General features: G+C 44.1%; 1 pseudogene; it reads right to left on the reverse strand.

Moving 5' to 3' along the window:
* Positions 1-7,119: 7,119 nt before the first annotated feature.
* On the reverse strand, positions 7,120-11,416 carry LOC136479669 (probable protein phosphatase 2C 74; annotated as a pseudogene).
* Between the last annotated feature and the right edge of the window lie 7,078 nt (positions 11,417-18,494).

Raw genomic sequence — 18,494 nt, forward strand, 5'->3', positions numbered from 1 at the left:
CCTTGGGGTGACGGTGCCACCGGATAGGGTGGTGGTGCCCCATCAGTGCAGCCCACTCTTGGCCTCCTCTGCTGGTCACCGACATAGGGTTGGCGGTGCACCGGATAGGGCATGTCGATGCCCCTGTGGCAGCGCCCTGAGCCCGTCAATGCCTCCTTTTCTTCACCTTTTTCACCACCTTTGCAAATGTGCTAACACTCCAAGTGTTTCACCATCACGTGCAGTGTGTTAACATTTTCATAATCATTTTTCAATAGTTAATCACTTTCTCACCGAATGTGCACTAGGCCTAAAATGCATATGCAAGTTTTCTAACACCTAGTGGCACTAGATGATTGAGTTGTCCGATAAGAGCTCCCCTCTTAATAGTATGACCATCTATCCTAAATGTGATCACACTCGCTAAGTGTCTCAATCACAAAACAAAAAAGCTCCTATTAAGTTTCACCTTTGCCTTGAGCTTTTTGTTTTTCTCTTTCTTCTTTTCCAAGTCTAAGCACTTGATCATCATGTCCACACCATCATTATGATCTTCACCATTTGCTTCACCACTTGGAATGTGCTACCTATCTCATGATCACTTTGATAAACTAGGTTAGCACTTAGGGTTTCATCAATTCACCAAAACCAAACTAGAGCTTTCAATCTCCCCCTTTTTGGTAATTGATGACAACCCTTTCACAAAGATATGAATTGAAATTCAATTGAATCCATGTTGCTTGCCCAAGCATATTTACCATGTGTAAAAGGATATGGACAAGTTTTATGAACCCCAATTAGTAGCATTAGCTCCCCCTACATATGTGCTAAGAGTTTGGATTGAAGCTTGCACATATGCATGGATTTGAGTTGTGGGAGAGTAATGTCTACCAAATGATGCTAAGGTATAAGATGTGGACCTTTGAAGCATGATACCAATCGGAGTGCACCTAATATACCATCCTTAGCACCATTGGTAACTAGACATCCATAAAAACTTGAATACACTATGAGATCAACATTAGAAACAAGGGTCTAGTTTAAATAAACTCAAGCCTAGTTACTCAACCTATGCATGCTAGTTTTTCATTTTATCAATCAAACCTACAACTAGTATCCACCACACAAGCATGAAATATTAATTTAAAAACTCATGCTATGCAAGCAAACATATGAAATGCAGATTCAAATGCACCAATCAAGTTTATGAGCTTGCTCCCCCTACTTGTGTACTCAAAATTTTAATTGATCCCCTTACTTTGTCATATTTCTCCCCCTATGTCAAAGTTCTCCCCCTTTGTCATTTAACCTTATCTTTGTGCCAATTTCTCCCCTTTGTCATCAATGACCACAAAGGTTCAATTTTAGATAGGTTAAGATTATCAATGTCAATCAATGGGGAGATGATCATTTTCCCAAAATTGGTCCAATCTAGAACACTTGCCAAAGATATTTAACTCGGTTTGATCCAAGGACAAGCTTCTTCACACCTTCAAATAAGGGTTATCTTGTACCATGTTGAGTTAAACACTTGTATCTCATTTTCTAGATTAAACACTAGGTTCACAAGCCCACAAACATGTCACATGCTACCACTAGATCAAGTCAAGCATAGAAGCAATAGTGGTACCATACAAGCATCAAATTCATTTGATTTTCATGAATGAGCCTAAAAGATAAGAGGAATGACTAGATGCACTAAACATGTCCTTAGCAAGGATGTATGCCATGCCAATCAACTTTTACCTTGGTTGCTCGAAGGAGAGGCATGTTATATAAGTGGGGGTGCATCAACACATATTTAAGAAATCTAATATGTTCAACTCATTCCTTAGCTTGCAAAACCTTTTCTCATCTAATGGCTTGGTGAATATATCGACAAGTTGATCTTCGATGTCCACACTCTCAATGCAAATGTCCCCTTTTTATTGGTGATCTCTAATGAAATAATGGTGGACATCAATGTGCTTTGTTCTTGCATGTTGAACCAAATTGTTGGTGAGCTTGATTGCACTCTCATTGTCACAAAGCAATGGCACTTTCTTGAACTTGATTCCAAAGTCATTTAAGGTGGCCTTCATCCAAAGTATTTGTGCACAACAAGTACTAGCGGATATGTATTCGGCTTCGACGGTTGATAATGCAACACTATTTTGCTTCTTTGATGACCATAAAATAAGTGATCTTCCCAATAATTGACATGTGCCCGAGGTGCTCTTCCTTTCAACCTAGCATGCCGCATAATCTGAGTCAGAGTAACCAACTAGCTCAACTTTGCTCCTTTGGGATACCACAAACCAATATTTTGTGTATGCTTCAAGTATATCAATATTCTCTTTGTAGCCTTCAAGTGACTTTCTCTTGATGAGGCTTGAAATCTTGCACACATGCACACACTAAACATGACATCCGGCCTTAATGCGGTCACATAAAGTAGGCTTCCCATCATAGACCGATACAACTTTTGATCCACCATGTTGCCACTTGCATCACTATCCAACCAATCACAAGAATGAATATCAATGAAGACCAATCACCTCAGAATCAAATGATGACACAATGATTTTTTACCGAGGTTCACTTGCTTGCTGGCAAGCTAGTCCTCGTTGTGGCGATTCACTCACTTGGAGGTTCATGCACTAATTGGCATCACACGCCAAACTGTCAATAGGGTGCCGCACAACCAACACAAGATAAGGATCACACAAGCCACGCGCAATCCACTAGAGTTGCCTTTCGTGATCTCCTATGGGGAAGGGACAAGAACACCTCACAATGTCGACGATTGGAGCCGGCAATAATCACCAATAGCCGCTCAACGATCCACCGATCACTGGGCCATCTAGGTGTCGGCAAACACCAAGAGTAACAAGAACTCCACCAGCCCAAATCGCAAAACTAGTGCCATAAAATTCTAGAACACTAAGCAATGCACTAGAGGCTCTCCAATCTCACCGGACACCCATGGTTGTGCTAGGGGCGGCGCACCGTCCTACGCACGGTGGTGCACACTGGTCGCTCCAGTGGCCACCTCACTCTTCCTCTTCTCTGCTAGGTCCAGGTGGGCACCGCCCTAGGGGTGGCGGTGCCATCGGATAGGGTGGTGGTGCCTCACTCTTAGCCCCCTATGGCGGTGTCAGCTCCCTCTGTCGGTCACCGCCACAGGGGTGGCGGTGCACCAGACAGGGCATGTCGGTGCCCCTATTGTAGCGCCCCAAGCCTAGCAACGCCTCCTTTTCTTTACCTTTTCACCACCTTTGCAAATATGCTAACACTCCAAGTGTTTCACCATCATGTGCAGTGTGTTAGCATTTTCACAATCATTTTTCAAAGGTTAATCACTTTCTCACCGAATGTGCACTAGGCCTAAAATGCATATGCAAGTTTTCCAACACCTAGTGGCACTAGAAGATCGAGTTGCCCGATAAGAGCTCCCCTCTTAATAGTATGACCATCTATCCTAAATGAGATCACACTCGCTAAGTGTCTCGATGACCAAACCAAAAAGCTCCTATTAAGTTTCACCTTTGCCTTGAGCTTTTTGTTTCTTTCTTCTTTTCCAAATCTAAGCACTTGATCATCATGTCCACACCATCATCATGATCATCACCATTTGCTTCACCACTTGGAATGTGCTACCTATCTCATGATTACTTTGATAAACTAGATTAGCACTTAGGGTTTCATCAATTCACCAAAATCAAACTAGAGCTTTCAAGAGTCCGGTTGTGCTGACCATTGGCGGCGTAGACGCATGGCGCATTGAGGAGAACTGGACCCATGCAGTGAGTTTGGTCATGAGGACTAGACCTGGACTGAAGGGTTTGGGTGCTCTCTGGATGGCTTTGGAGGCGACCAGACTCTAGGGTCATGGTAGGACCAGACACGCTGTTGCCCTGAGTCTGATCATGCCTCGGTAGTGCACGCTGATGAAGGGTGTGAGGACTAGACCCATGATAGAGTCCAGTTATCAGAACCGGATTGAGTCCAGTCATGTTTTTAGCGCTCGAGAACTCTCTAGAGTTGACCGAATCCAAGGAACATGTTGCGACCGGACCCAGGGGCCAGAGTCCGGTCATGACTTTGACTGTGCGCTGACCGTTACTAGCTGTTGAGATCTAATGCACTAGATTCAATGTGGGGACATGTGGACGGCCAGGAGCGACCAGACCCAAGCGACCGGACTCTGCTCGAGGTCTAGTCGGTGAGTCCGGTCCTGCCAGCGCAAGCCCAATGGCTCTCTGAGCAAAGGGGGCTATATAAATAGTTCTTGGCCGACTTGGGGCTCAATCTCTTGGCACTTTGACATACTTGACATCCTTATGAGCCTAAGCAAATATCTCCCACTCATCTCTACCATTGATTCATCATCATAGTGAGATTGGGAGTGATTCCTAGTGTATTTGCTTAAGTGATTGCATCTAGTGCCACTTGGGGATCGTTGTGGCTGTGGATTTCTTGTTACTCTTGGTGGTTCCCACCACCTAGACGGATTGGAGCAGCGGAGGAGCATCGGCATGAGTTGATGATTGTTCGTGGCCATCTTCCGTTGATTGTGAGGGGTCTTGTACCTTCCCCGGCGGAGAGCCAAAAGGTAACTCTAGTGGATTGCTCGTGTCATTGAGTTACCTCACTTGTGGATAGGTTCTTGTGGTGCTAAGTGTGGGCTAGGTGTGTGATACCTATTAGCCGCCGAACCACCAAGTGTTAGTCGACACAACGGGGACTAGCATGTCGGCAAGCTCGTGAACCTCAGGAGAAAATTGGTGTGTCACTTGTGTCTTAGATTTCGCCCAGTGATTGACTTAGTATTCATTGATTGGTTCATTCCTCGACATGGCGGTATAATCATCCTACTTACTTCCTTACTTTCCTTGCAAACTAGTTGTGTAGCATGCTCTTTAGTGTAGCTAGTTTTGAGAGCTTGCTTGCTAGTTTAGTTTCACCTAGTGGAGCTCTTTAGTGTAGCTTGTTTGAGAGCTCTTAGTGAGTAGTGACTTAGCCTCTTGTGTGTATAGTGATCATAGCAACTAGAATTGTTCAGTAGGTGGCTTGCAACCCTTGTAGAGCTAGAGCAAAATTACATTTCGCCATTTAGGTTACTAACCTTATGCTCTAGTGATTTTGTAGAGATTTTATTAGGCTATTCATCCCCCTCTAGCCATATTAGGACCTTTCAAACTCATCCAAGAAGCTCTACTTCGTGATCTGAATATTTGGGTTTACCTGACAAAAGATGAAGTCATTTGTTGCCTTCCATATTACCCAACACATCAAGATTATGATTTCCATGAAGAAAGACTCATGCAGTTGATTTCTGAAGCTCTGTAGGTTTTCAAAAGGCCCCAAATTCTGATCAACCTGAATATTAATGATGGCCCAACAATTCATGGCAAATAGGCATTGAAGGAATAATGCACCAAGGATTCATCAACATCTGCATTGCAGAGGACATAACTATAATCTTGCAACACCATATTTTTCTTTTTTAACAGATCTCTGGTGCTTAGTCTGTCCTTGAGTAGCAACCAAAAAAAGATTTTATGTTTGGGCTAGCATGAGCAGTTCCAAAGCCATTTGAAAGCTGGGTGCAGAGGTAGATGACCACTCAGATGCTTGTAAGCCCTCCTTACTGAGAATGAGCTCGAGTTCCAAATGTAGACCCATAAATCTGGAATGTCACTAACATCCACTTCATTCAAGATTGCTTGTAGCTGGAGCATCTATGATGTGCCTGTTGGGAGAGATGTAGATAGAAAAGGCTATGCAAAGGGGTTTGGGCTATTCCTTCAGCAAGAGTTATCTTTCTCTTCTTTACAAATGAGAAAAGTTCAGGAAACTTGTGAGAAAGAATTTCACTCCCCCAAAGGTTATCCCAAAAGAAACATGACTGCCCATTATTGATCTCCACTCTAGCCATCCCTTTGAATTTGTCAAGCAGCTTCAATATATCTCTCCACCAAAAAGAGCCTCTTTTAACACTTCCTGGTAGTTTACCATTTTCATAATATTTCTCCTAAACCAAGGAAACCCAAGGGATGTCAGCCCTATTAAAGAATTTGTGGAGATGCTTGATTAATAAGGCCTCATTCTGAGTTTGGATATTCAAGACCCCTAGTCCTCCTTGTTCTTTTGACCTGCACACACTTGGCCAGGCTGCTTTTGGTTTTTGCTTGGCATTAAAGTCAGCTCCCCTCCACAGGCACAATTTCCTCAGTTTATCAATTTGCTCTATCACTGTCTGCTGAAGCAAGAATGTACTCATACAGAAAGTAGGCATAGCTAAGAAGATGGAATTTGTGACCTCTAGCCTTCCTGCCTGATTCAAGAAGATTGATGTTGCAGCTAATCTCCTCACACCTGTTGACCAGTGGGGAGAAGTCAATCACCCTGGGCTTAGTGAGACTTAGAGGCAGTCCAAGGTATGTGAAAGGTAGGGATCTAGTCTCACAGTTGAAGGTTCTGGCTAGGTGCTGTAGTTTTGCTGCACTTGTATTAATGGGGACCATAACTGACTTTGAGTAATTTACTTTCAATCCTGTTGATTCCCCAAAGGTGTGTAGTAGAGCTTTAAGGGTCCATAGCTGCCTGCTACAAGCTTCCATTACCACCAAAGTATCATCTGCATACTGAATTATTGGGAAGTCATTAGTATATCTGAGGGCAATTGGCAATTTCAACAGCCCCTGATCTTTGGCTTTGTTGACCACTGACTGGAGCAGATCAGCAGCTAAAACAAAAATCAAGGGTGATAGGGGATCACCCTGTCTTACTCCCCTTCCGCAATGAAACACTTTCCCTGGCACACTATTAAGTAAGACAGAAGAGGTTCCTGAATCAAGTATTGCCTTGACCCATCCTAACCATCTCTGATATGATGGTAATCACTTCACTGAGGGCGTCCATAATTTTGTCTGTTATTTCAGCAACAGTTTTATGGAGACATATTATATATAAACAATAAAAAAAATCTCGAATGTTACAAACTGTATATGCTGTATATGTACACTTCACATCTCCGGGGGCAATTAGTCAGTGAGTCGACGAAGGAACTCTCGTCAGTTAATCCTCCGTAATCGCAAATCAAACTAATTTGTTGCTCCGATCCATTAAAGTTATGCTCGATTCATCGGTGCTCAGTCAGTGCATCATCAGCTCCTTGCTGCCCTCCTTGGACACTTCTACCGTTACAAACCTCCCGAGGTCAACGACCATGACGGTGACGTCGTCCCTGCTCCCCCTGCGCCGCGCCATGTCCACGAGCTCCCTGCATGCCGTCGCCCGGCTCCTAGATACCGCGTCGACGGCCTCCTGGTTGCTGACCTCGTCCCAGAGCCCGTCAGACGCGATGACCAAGAACTCGCACCCAGCATCAAGGGCTACCCTGGTGACTGCCGGCTCCGCGACGACCCACTGCTTCAGCATGCCGTCGCCGAACGCGCGGGACACGGCGAGGCTGCCCTGCACTGCACCCGCCACACGCCGCTGCCGCTGTGGCTCACGTAGCCGCCCTCCCGCTCGATGCGCTCCCGCTCCTCCTCCCTGGCGCAGGTGTGGTCCGCCGTCAGCGCGGCCGCGGCGCCGTCGTGGCTCAGCACGGCGCGGCAGTCGCCGACGTGCGCGACGTAGAGGTGGCCGCCCTTCACTACCGCCGTTGTGGCGCATGCACCGCCGCTTTCACCCTGCGACGTCATTTTCACACGTTATGGCATGGTATTTTTTCTGCAACGAACGCAAACAAACTTTTGGACACGATATGGTTTGTCATTCAACCAAATTTGGAGACTGGAAAACGATAAAGTGATTTAGTGTTTACAGGTACAGGACCGTGTCTGAATATTGAAGCTTCAAATTTAGACGCTCCTAGTCCTAATAAGAGGCTAAGATTCAAACATGTTTTAGAGAAAGTTGACAAATTAAACCATGCATGCCTTGTGTGTACTCAGTACAGTAGCTACAAATTAATTTAATGCAACCTCAAACTAAATCATCTCTCTCTTTTTTTATTTCCTTCCTGATGAATAACGCCAGTGACACGGCAAGTGTGCGTAGGTAAAAACATCGGCCAATCATGATGAGCTCAAAAGGAACAAACCCTAGTCGCAATCACAATCACATGTGGGCTTGGCCGTCCAAAAAGATTAATTAAGGATATATACATCGCAGCCACAAAAAAGAATCTTTTTGACGTGTTCAACGTAGGAGGAAAGTGCATATGCGTAGTAGACCCGGTGAACAAATCGAACGTGCCTATTAGTAGTGTCACTCTGGCAGTACGCTGTACGCACCTGATGTTGCGCCAGGAGCTCGTTGTCGGTGGCCAGGTAGGCCGCTCTGATCGCCGCCGAGACGCCGTCCTCCGACGATGCTTCGCCGCGCGTCTCCGTTCCCGCGGCCAGCACGGCGGAGACGACGTTCCTGCCGAGCCTCTCCGAGACGAAGTCCACGGCCGCGCGGCCGCCGTGTCCGTCGAACACACCGTAGAATGCCTGCGGGAAATTAAAAGGTTCGGAGATTAACAAACCAAAACATGCTAGGTGCCGGTGTTGGGCGTGCTTATGCTTACATCTTACTGGGTCAAAACACATCCAAACTACATTAAGTACTATACGTGAGTATTTGGTCAACCATAACGGCATATATAACCTTTTATTTATCTGTCACTTTAGTTGTGGATCTTGCTTGATGACAATTCAACATTACCGGAAACCGGCACTTTGCCGAGTGCCGGAGGCTTTGCCGAGTGTATTTTATCGGACACTCGGCAAAGACGGTCTTTGCCGAGTGCCAAATAAAATACACTCGGTAAAAAAAAAACTCGGCAAAATACGTCTTTGCCGAGTGCCTTTTTTTCTAGCACTCGGCAAAGAGGCATTTTGCCGTGCGCATTTTTTTTTGCCCTCGGCAAATTAGTTTTTCAAAGCAATTTTTGAGGTCCTAAATGAATTCAAATGAAAAACTTTTCAACTACAAAGTTGTATAACTTCTCAAGATCTACAAAGTTTATTTTGGTCATTTCTTCATTTGACAAAGCGACAATAACGTTGTTCATAAAATCTACATCTCTCATATTAGTTTCATAAAAGTAGAAGAGAGAGATATAAGATTTGTGAACAATGTTACTACCACTATGTTAGATGAACAAATGACCAAACTAAACTTTGTAGATCTTGAGAAGTTATGAAATTTTGTAGTTGGCAACATTTTGATTTGAAATCATCTTGTTATGCAAAAACGACGTTTGAATTTGAAAATTTTAAAATTTGAATTTTTCAAAAGACCTCAGATGGAAAAACTTCCTAAATAAAAATTGTAGATCTCCAAAAGTTATGAAACTATGTAGTTGATAACTTTTTGATTTGAAATCATCTTATCATGCAAAACTACGTTTGAATCTCTCAAATTTGAAATTCGAATTTTTCAAACGACCTTGGATGGAAAAACTTTCTAAATGAAAATTGTAGATCTCGAAAAGTTATGAAACATTGTAGTTGACCACTTTTTTATTTGAATTCGTTTAGGGCCTCAAACAAGCAATTTACTCTCGGTTTAGTATAATATATGAGGATAGATAACGGAATCTAGACACAAGTGACAGTGTAGTGCAGTGGTAGAGCAGCAGACACGTGAGGGAGAGGTCGTGAGTTCGAATTCCGCTGGCCGCGTTAGTCGCAAATTTAGCGCAAAAAATGCACCGACTTCGATGAAGACGGGCGGGCGCTGGCTAGTGGCGTCCTCCCCGAAAAAAAATTGAAAAATTCTGCTATTATTTTTGGGTTTTTTCGCATTTTCATTTTGCCGAGTATAAATCTTTGCCGAGTGCTTTTCCGGCACTCGGCAAAGGCTTTGCCGAGTGCCCGACAAAAAGCACTCAACAAAGAAGCCTTTGTCGTGAAGGGATATGCCGACAACTCTTTGCCAAATGCAGCACTCGGCAAAGCACGCGTCTGCTATAGTGCAAGAGGGCTAAGTTTAGAGACTAAAACTCACTATATTTAGTGTTTTTGTTAGCGCGTAGGAAGTGCAATTGTTTAGTGTTCACCTAAGGTAATTTCTAATGGCAAAGGGGTCACGGCAGCATTTGGTCACAACAAAGAGCTCTGCCCCTGCTGTCAGTAGAGCAGCCATAATTGTACTCCATCCATCGAAAAATGGGAGCATTATATTCGTGGAGTATTCCACCTTGGTCAAAGCCATCACTAAATTAAATTATTTCTCAAACCCCTCTCGTGCTACTAGCTAACAAGGGGCATTTAAAGTGTATTACTACCTTGTAGCTTAGTTTTTCATAAAACTTATAAGAAATATTCATATTTTTGCACTTATTTAACAACATAAAAAGCACAATTATGTAGTTTTTCTAAAAAAAGTCGTATACAATGCAGACTTATGTAAAATGGATTATATTCTATAAACAGGAGAAATCAAATATTTATTTCTGGCATACAGTAATTAGGAAAAAATGTTAAATTCACCAATTCATGAAATAATAATTCTTGGAGAAAGTATGATATATGTTCAAGTTTTACTGGAAAATGGATACAAATATACAATGTACATCATATGAATAATATGACATATTTCTTTAACGGAATATTGTCATCCGTGGTATTTATAGTCTTACTCATATCTAGCAAGAAAATTAGAAATGCTGTCCTTATATATGTCTCTTAATAAATCCATAGCAATACTACTTACGAGTTCATAAGACATGATGGATTAGGCTGGAAAAAAAATTATCAAGGAGGATGGAAAAAAATTTAGATAATAAAAAAATTTCGCATCAATAAAAATCAAATCAAGCAAATAATTTATCAAATCGTTTGCCACGCAGATAAAAAAAAATTACCAGCTCAGAATCTCCACCATGTTTATCAGTCACCACGGCATACGCATCCTCCATCGCATGCCTTGGCCCTGCTCTACTCGCCACCCTATACCCCTCTCCCTCCACCACCAGGTCGGCCTCCTTCGCCTGGGCGGCAGCCGCGGCCCAGCCGGCGGCCACCTCGCCGGCGTCGACCTCGGCCACCGGTATAACCAGCCTCGTGGGCCGCCTCCTCGCAGCCCACGCTGTCTTATTCTTCTTGCTCTCAGCTTGTTGCTCTGTTACGTCATCGTCACAACCGCCGACAACGTTAGGCACCTCTGCACCAACAAGAACAGCGGCAGGCGCAGTAGGCGGCGCCACCACCAGCAGCTGCTTCTGGATAGCGACGACTGAGGCAGCAGCAGGCGTCTTCCTCCGCAGCGGGAGGGTCATGGCGGTGGCCGAGATTACGCCGGCGGCTGGAGACGCCGCCGCCGCCGTCGCCGTGGGTAGGGAAGCTACGATCGGAGAGAACGCGGATGCCCTGATGAGGACCTTGCGGAGCTCGCGGAGGAGGCGCGCCAAGGCGGCGGTGACGGAGCACAGGAACCGGGCAGCGTGCAGCATGTCTAGCTCCCGAAGTTTTCATACGCAATGAGGAGTACTGGAAGACTGAGAGATGATGACGAGAGGAACGGGACAAGAGATGAGAAGGGGCTGGGTCAGTCACTTGGTGCCGACTGGTCAACTATAATGCAGTGACCACGTCATCTGGGATATGCTTTTTAATATTGTTAACGGGGAATTTCGTTTACTTAATCCGGACGGCGAGCATACAGCCAGCATACGTACACTGCCTAATACTAATGTGATCAACCAGAAAACTACACTTGTGCCACCTAGGAGCATCTCTAATAGTTCAAAAGAAAAAAAAAGAATTAGTAAATCAATGAGTTTTTAAGTTGCTAAAAAAAGTAGGGAGCATACTCGTTGTCTTTCTTTAACTGTTTTCAAAATATCGCTTCCAAAATATAGAAGGCAACTTTGCATTAGGAAACTCACATCACACTATTTCCAAATCAGCTCAGCATTTATACTCCTTTTTCTCTTGTATATTTGCATTGGAACCCATCAATATAGGGAGCGCCCGGTGTCCCCGTGTCTTTGCACACAAAGTGATTGTTTTTTTTGCCAAGCTCCGATATATTGGGAGCTAAGTTTAGGAGTTTGTTGGATAGAGATTTTTCTTTATATTGCCAAAAAAATCAACATTAGCAGTTGTTTTGCTAAACTATCAGAGATGCTCTAAGGTAGAGCTTATTAATTTATAAAGTTTACTTTGTCAGAGAAAAGAAGGAAATATGTATATATACTTCTCTAAAGGTAAGAATTATGATGTTGCAATGTTTTATTGTCTCGCTAGAATAACTGGTAAAAAAAAAATGTCAAGTGTGTGTATCATGTGTAAAGAAGATCTATCTATTTTCTTAATATAAGTGCCATTTTAACGTCGTATTTTAAAAATAGAATACTTGTCGGACTTTAGGAAGTCAAATACAAAAGTACGTGTGTGTAGCTATCGTTACATTGCTTTTGCATTCTTCTTCTTTTTTTGATCGGATTGCTTTTGCATTCTCCTCGAGTTATTATTAGTTGGATGGAAGACCAGTCACATAATAGAAAAGGTACGCTTGAGGCTGGGCCGGGCCTGCAGGGGACTGAGCAATGCATACCAACTCAACACCAACGACAAATAGCTAGATAAAATGAGTATCCAACATGATTTTTTTTGAACGTCGTGCAATTTGTTTGTGCAAGTCAATCCCACGTTTGTCTGAATTCTGGAGGAATCTGGATAGTTTGGAGGAATGCTGGATGAATTTATGAGAGAAAAACACTGTTTCGGATGAAAAAATAAGCGGATCAAACCGGGTTTAAGGGCACGCAAACGGGGCTACGTATGTATGTAACACGTACGTACTCTCCTCATCTGCATTCAGACGCTGGCGTTGCGACTGAAACAAGCAGCTCCTCGCCTCCTGCCAGGCCGGCGAGGGAGAAGGAACTACTAGCGTTTTTAGTGGACTTGGTAGTACGTATGTATGTAACACGTACGTACTCTCCTCATCTGCATTCAGACGCTGGCGACTGAAACAAGCAGCTCCTCGCCTCCTGCCAGGCCGGCGAGGGAGAAGGAACTACTAGCGTTTTTAGTGGACTTGGTAGTAGCGTTTTTATTTGGAAGTTGGCCGGCTGGGTGACGCAGTCTTCCGGGATATACGTTACGTATTTGCCTGGTTGCCACGTACGACGCCGTCTGCTTTTCAGGTTTTGTGAAGATATACAAGTATTATACTAATAAAAATAAATTCCTTGCCCAGCCGTTAATTGCATCACGTGCATGCATGATTTATTTTTATTACTACACTGATGCTGAAACCTCAGAACAAGGACGTATTTTTTTTTTTTTGGGGGGGGGGGGGGGAGGGGGGGGGGGGGGGGGGGCGCGGTAGGACAATGACGTATTTGTTGGTTTCTTTTGGTTCAAGATTGGATCAAGTCGTTCTACATGCACGGCAACAAACTATTTTAGGAGACGGGTTCTCTGGTTAACAGAGGTAGACACCGCCTCCGGAAAATGGATAGACGGCCTCTAGCCAAATGTTTGCCTCTAAAAGTTCATACTCATAGTTGCTCCTCCAAGGAATGCAGAGTTAACTTATAACACGCTTGGAGTCACGCCCATTTCAAGTGCTACTATGCAGCGGTGGTCAAACGATTGCTCGACGTGGTCTACTACGTGCTTCCAAAACAACTTAACGGCTGCACCGTGAGTACATTGCGTACTCGCGGGATTTAATTTCAACATATAGTATTTGGTGGATGCACAGGGTAATTATCAGGCATTTGTAGAAGTGCGGAAAGCAATGATATTCATTAAGACTATGGCATGCTATTCTCAACGTTAGAATTAAAGCATTTATTATTATAACAAGGGTGCTCATAGTCCATCGTTCATACTACCATGGGTATAGAAAGAAAGAACAATCGAATAGTTCCATTCCGAAGGACTCCAAGCTTTTCAAGACTCTGCAGAGGTATACAACTGTACCCACATGGAAATCGGGACTAACCCCCATACCCGTGCCCAGGTAAGGGTTGCCTCATGCTTTCCGACCTTTCCCTAATCCGGCCAGAGTGTCACATGAAAGGTTCAACTAGGTTCCCAGTCAATGTCCCGGACATTCCCGATCGACGCCACCTCCCTTGCCAGTTTCACGGATAAACTAGTTGCAATTAGTTACTTGGCTTGTTGACCCCATATGCGACATGTGGTCTGTACGGGTGGTTACTCGGACTTACGTATCCCAATACACAGTCCTTACTGCTTCATGAGCTATGTCATCTGAGATCCCACACTCATGATGACCTACCCCTCACATGAGCAAGATATCCAAGTTGTCATTAGGATTATCGTATTAGGAACATGGTATTATTCCTTAGCCAGATTAGTTAGGTAAGTCAAGTTGTACCCTCATTGATTTTAGTAGTTAATTATCTAGGTGTAGCATCCTACACGCGCGAGTATGAGTTCCCTTCTCATGCTCGACTTCTACCGTTGCCCAAGCAACTAAGCAATAAGCATTAAGCGTTCCTATTCCTATTGTTTAGATGAGAGGCTTCTAATAGATTAAAGAGTTACTCTAAGTGTTATGTGAAAGAGTTCATTATCCAACTCTACATGCAATGCATAACTCATAATGCGACTTGATAAGTATCCAAAGTAGGGTTCATAATAGTGGGGTGCCTGCCTGTTAGTGCTGCCGATCCTGACAATTCCAAGCTAGCGGTGGCAACTCGCACACGATCCTCACGAAACGAGATATCCAAGCCTAAAAGGAGATGATCCGAGGATCGGAGACGATCGCACGACAGATAAGGAAACTAGGATCTCTACTTAGGACTTAGGAAGAGACATCTACTATTGAACTATTACTATGGGATAGGATCTAGTATTGGTGACCCGTTGAGTGCACTTGCAGACCAACCTCACATTCACTATGACTGTTGGACACTCCGTCTTGCTTACGGATACTCTGCTGTACTGGGTGCTGAGGTGAGTTGCTTCTGTTGGCTCTGGTGGATGCTCCGTGGGAATCGCGGAGACTCCGATAGGAATTGGGTGCTCTCGAGTTCTCAGGTTATGGTTCGGTATCATTCATCGGACGCTCCACCATGGTGATGGACGCTCTAGTATTCTCACTTAGCAAGAGACTAAGGCTGTTGGTGACTAGGCTTCAGGTTTGGCGGACACTCCGTCCTATTGACGGACACTCCATCAATCGGGCGACAGAACCTATGCTCTTGGGTTCTTGGGTGAAGACTTGGGGATTCATGCCTAGATCTTGGGTAACGGCCTTCATGCATGTACAAGGTATTTCTATGGTGACTTAGGTGATTTGCTAGGCTTAGGATAGCTAGGCTTGAGTTAACTAGTGTAACTAGTGATTCCTTAATTAAGAGAAATCCTAGAGATAAAGAGAGATTGGGCATGGCAACTTAGCTTGGGTTCACGATGAGTTCCTTGTCACCAGGATTGAGGATCCAATACATGCCCCTTTCATGATCCATCCATTCAAGAGAGAATGCTTAGATTAGGGTTGAAGGATTGATCTCAAGATAATGAGAAGAGAGGGCTCTTGAGCTAACCATGGGATGAGAGGTTGTTGAAGCTCAAGTGCTTGACCTAGGGCTGATCTTGTTGCCTTCTAGCACCTTGATTCTCTTCTCCATCTCCTTTTTCTTCTCTTTCTCACTCTAGTTCATCCTTTCCTTCCCTTGTTCTTCCTTCTAGAGAGAGAGTGTGCTAGGGAAATGAGGAGAGGATGAGTGGAGCTAATGGTCTGGTGCTAGGAAATATCTCCCACTCGTGCTGACATGTGGGCCATGTCCCATAGTGGATGATAACTCATTTTCCATTCCATTTGTTGTCACTGCATGTTTATAGGATGGTCCGATATATGTAACAGATCGTCCAGTAGTTTTCTAGATTTCCTTAACCAATCCTAGAAACCTGATCTCGTATCTCTTGGGTCCACCTTGGATCTTGTAGTGACCTACTTGTCTTTCTTAATAGATAAAACATCATGAGCTAATTCCTTGGAGTGGTATCCTTCTACGGTGGCCGGTCAGTTGACTCTAGTTGACCAGTAGTTGACTTGAGACGTTGTCGATTAGTTTGCGGTGATGTCGATGCTTTCCTTCGGTTTGGGTTGCTTGAGATTGGTTAGGGAATTCTGTCTGATAGGAACTCGGGTGACCAAAATGAGAGTCTAGGGTGTATCATAATTCGGGTCATTACAACCCTCCCCCCCCCCCCCCCCGAGCTTGTCAAGGGGTTGCATGGAATTTTCCATGAAATCCTTTCTCCAAAAATTCTTCCCATTCCTTCTAGTAGTCTTCAACCTCTGGGGGTTTTCTCTGTTTTTCTTAGACTGATGGATGATTCGGTCATCGTCATGGACTCTCCGGTGTACCACTAAATCTAACTCCAACTGTCGGGCTTAATGGCTTGGCGGATACTCCGCCGTTCTCATGGACGATCTAATAGGATTGGGCTATATATAAGCCGATAGCCCCTGGACAAGTCCTTTTCTTTTCTCAATCCGTTGGCCCCCCATGCACACGCGCCCGTGCTGCCGCCCACTCTGCAATGATAGTCCTTGGACTCTTCTTTGTCGACTCCTTCGGTCACGTTCCCACCTAAGTGCCTTTTCAAGATCACTACTAGAAATATCCACTTCTATGACAAAAATGTTAATGACGAATCCGAAACCATCATAGAAGAGCGCTTTTTATGATGAATTTTTCTATTTCCTCATAGATCAGTGGTGACAATCCTACAACCCTCCCTTTCTATGACAAAATCAGGCATCGTCACAAAAAAACATCATAGAAGAGCGCATGGTTTCATCACAGATAGCTCGGGTGACTCATCTATGACGATCTCCTTTAAAACTATGATGAACAGGGCTTCATCATTGAACTAGTTACACATCTATGATGAACAATATTTGATCTATAATGAATGGCTTTGTCATAGATCTTCACACGGTAGTTTCTCCATCCGACGTGTACCTATGGGACCTGCAGTTACTCATCCTTGACGCTTGCAATTCGACATAAAAGTCTCCACTTGTCCTTTCTCCATCCAATGTGTACCAGTGGGACAGCCCTGTTACTCATCTATGATGCTTGCAATTCATCATAAATGTCTCTGCTCGGTCCTTTCTCTATCCGACGTGTACCTACGGGACCCTTCTACATCCGACCTATGGGACCAGACAACAAACATGTACCTATGGGACCTATAGTTACTTATTTGTGATGCTTGCAATTCGTCATAAAAGTCTCTGCTCGGTCCTTTATCCATCTGACTTATACATGTGGGACCCTTTTGCATTCGACCTATCGAACCCTATGGGAACCTTCCGCATCCGACCTATGGAACCCAATCCTACGGGACCCTTCTGCATCTGACCTATGGGACCGGATAGCTTACGTGTCATGTCTACCTATGGGACCTTTCTCCATCTCCATCTGACCTATGGAACCTCACAACTTGTGTGCCACTGGTGTTTAATAAAATCTAATTAAAAAACACTAGGACCTAGGAGTCGAACCCAGGACCTAGAGCAAGGAATGGACCACCTTTACCATTGCGCTAGATGCCTGGGTGTGTTGACATGTCTTTGGAGTCCTTATAGTAGTGTATTCTCTATGTGGATGCCCTATAGGTTGACCTATATATTGGACATCCACTGTAAGTGGAAACAAATCTGTGCTTGTTGGACTATATATAGTGGTGGCGACAGCGGAGGATCCCTGGTGTGTTGTGCTGGCTCAAGCATCCTTTTGGAGGCTAGGCAGTGGGGCTTCCTGGTGGAGCACGATGGCATTGGTGTCCATGTCCTTTGTGTGCCATGGCAGAGGCGCCAGATCCGATCTGCATGTCCCCTTTCTCGCCTTTTTCTGTTTGCTTCAGTATTTTGGTCCTTGCTTGAATATGAGCTATACAAGAAACATTCTAGCGTTTGAGATCTGGTTAGGCCAATGATGATGAAAAGAACTAGGAGGTGGCACTGGTTAGTTTTCTGCTGATGTCTTTGTTTTCTGCATATGTTCATTGTTCTTACTGTAAATGCCTATGTGCAACTAGGCATGTTAATTGTCAAGTGCTTGCTTGATTATACCTATCTATCTTGGCAAACAAACAGGCCCATTGCTTCTACCTTCAAAACTGTTGTAATTGTCGTCCTCTTAATCTTTGTCTATCTCCTATGGAAGAAGCTCTAAGCTTGTGTACTGATAGTAAATGTGATGGATAGACTTGACTTAGCTGGAATTGTAATGGTTACAGTTCCAGTAACTGCTACTCTAGTTTGAGTTATATATCTATGTGGTGCTACTCTAAATTTGTTTGAGGTCATACCATGAAAATTGTTAATGGTTGTTAAAGTTGCACTTTGGTATGAGTTGTGGACTTCACAATTGGATCTTTGTTGGATTATTTTTCCTCTTCAGTGATCCCATTACCGATGAAATACAGGAGGCCCCCAACAAGAGGAACGCACTGGCTAGCCTCACAGACGATGTCATTATCAAGATTCGCCTCTACCTCCCCGTCCGCTCCTTATTCTGCAAC

The sequence above is a fragment of the Miscanthus floridulus genome, chromosome 9 (assembly GCF_019320115.1).
Source record: "Miscanthus floridulus cultivar M001 chromosome 9, ASM1932011v1, whole genome shotgun sequence".
NCBI classification, from domain to species: domain Eukaryota; kingdom Viridiplantae; phylum Streptophyta; class Magnoliopsida; order Poales; family Poaceae; genus Miscanthus; species Miscanthus floridulus.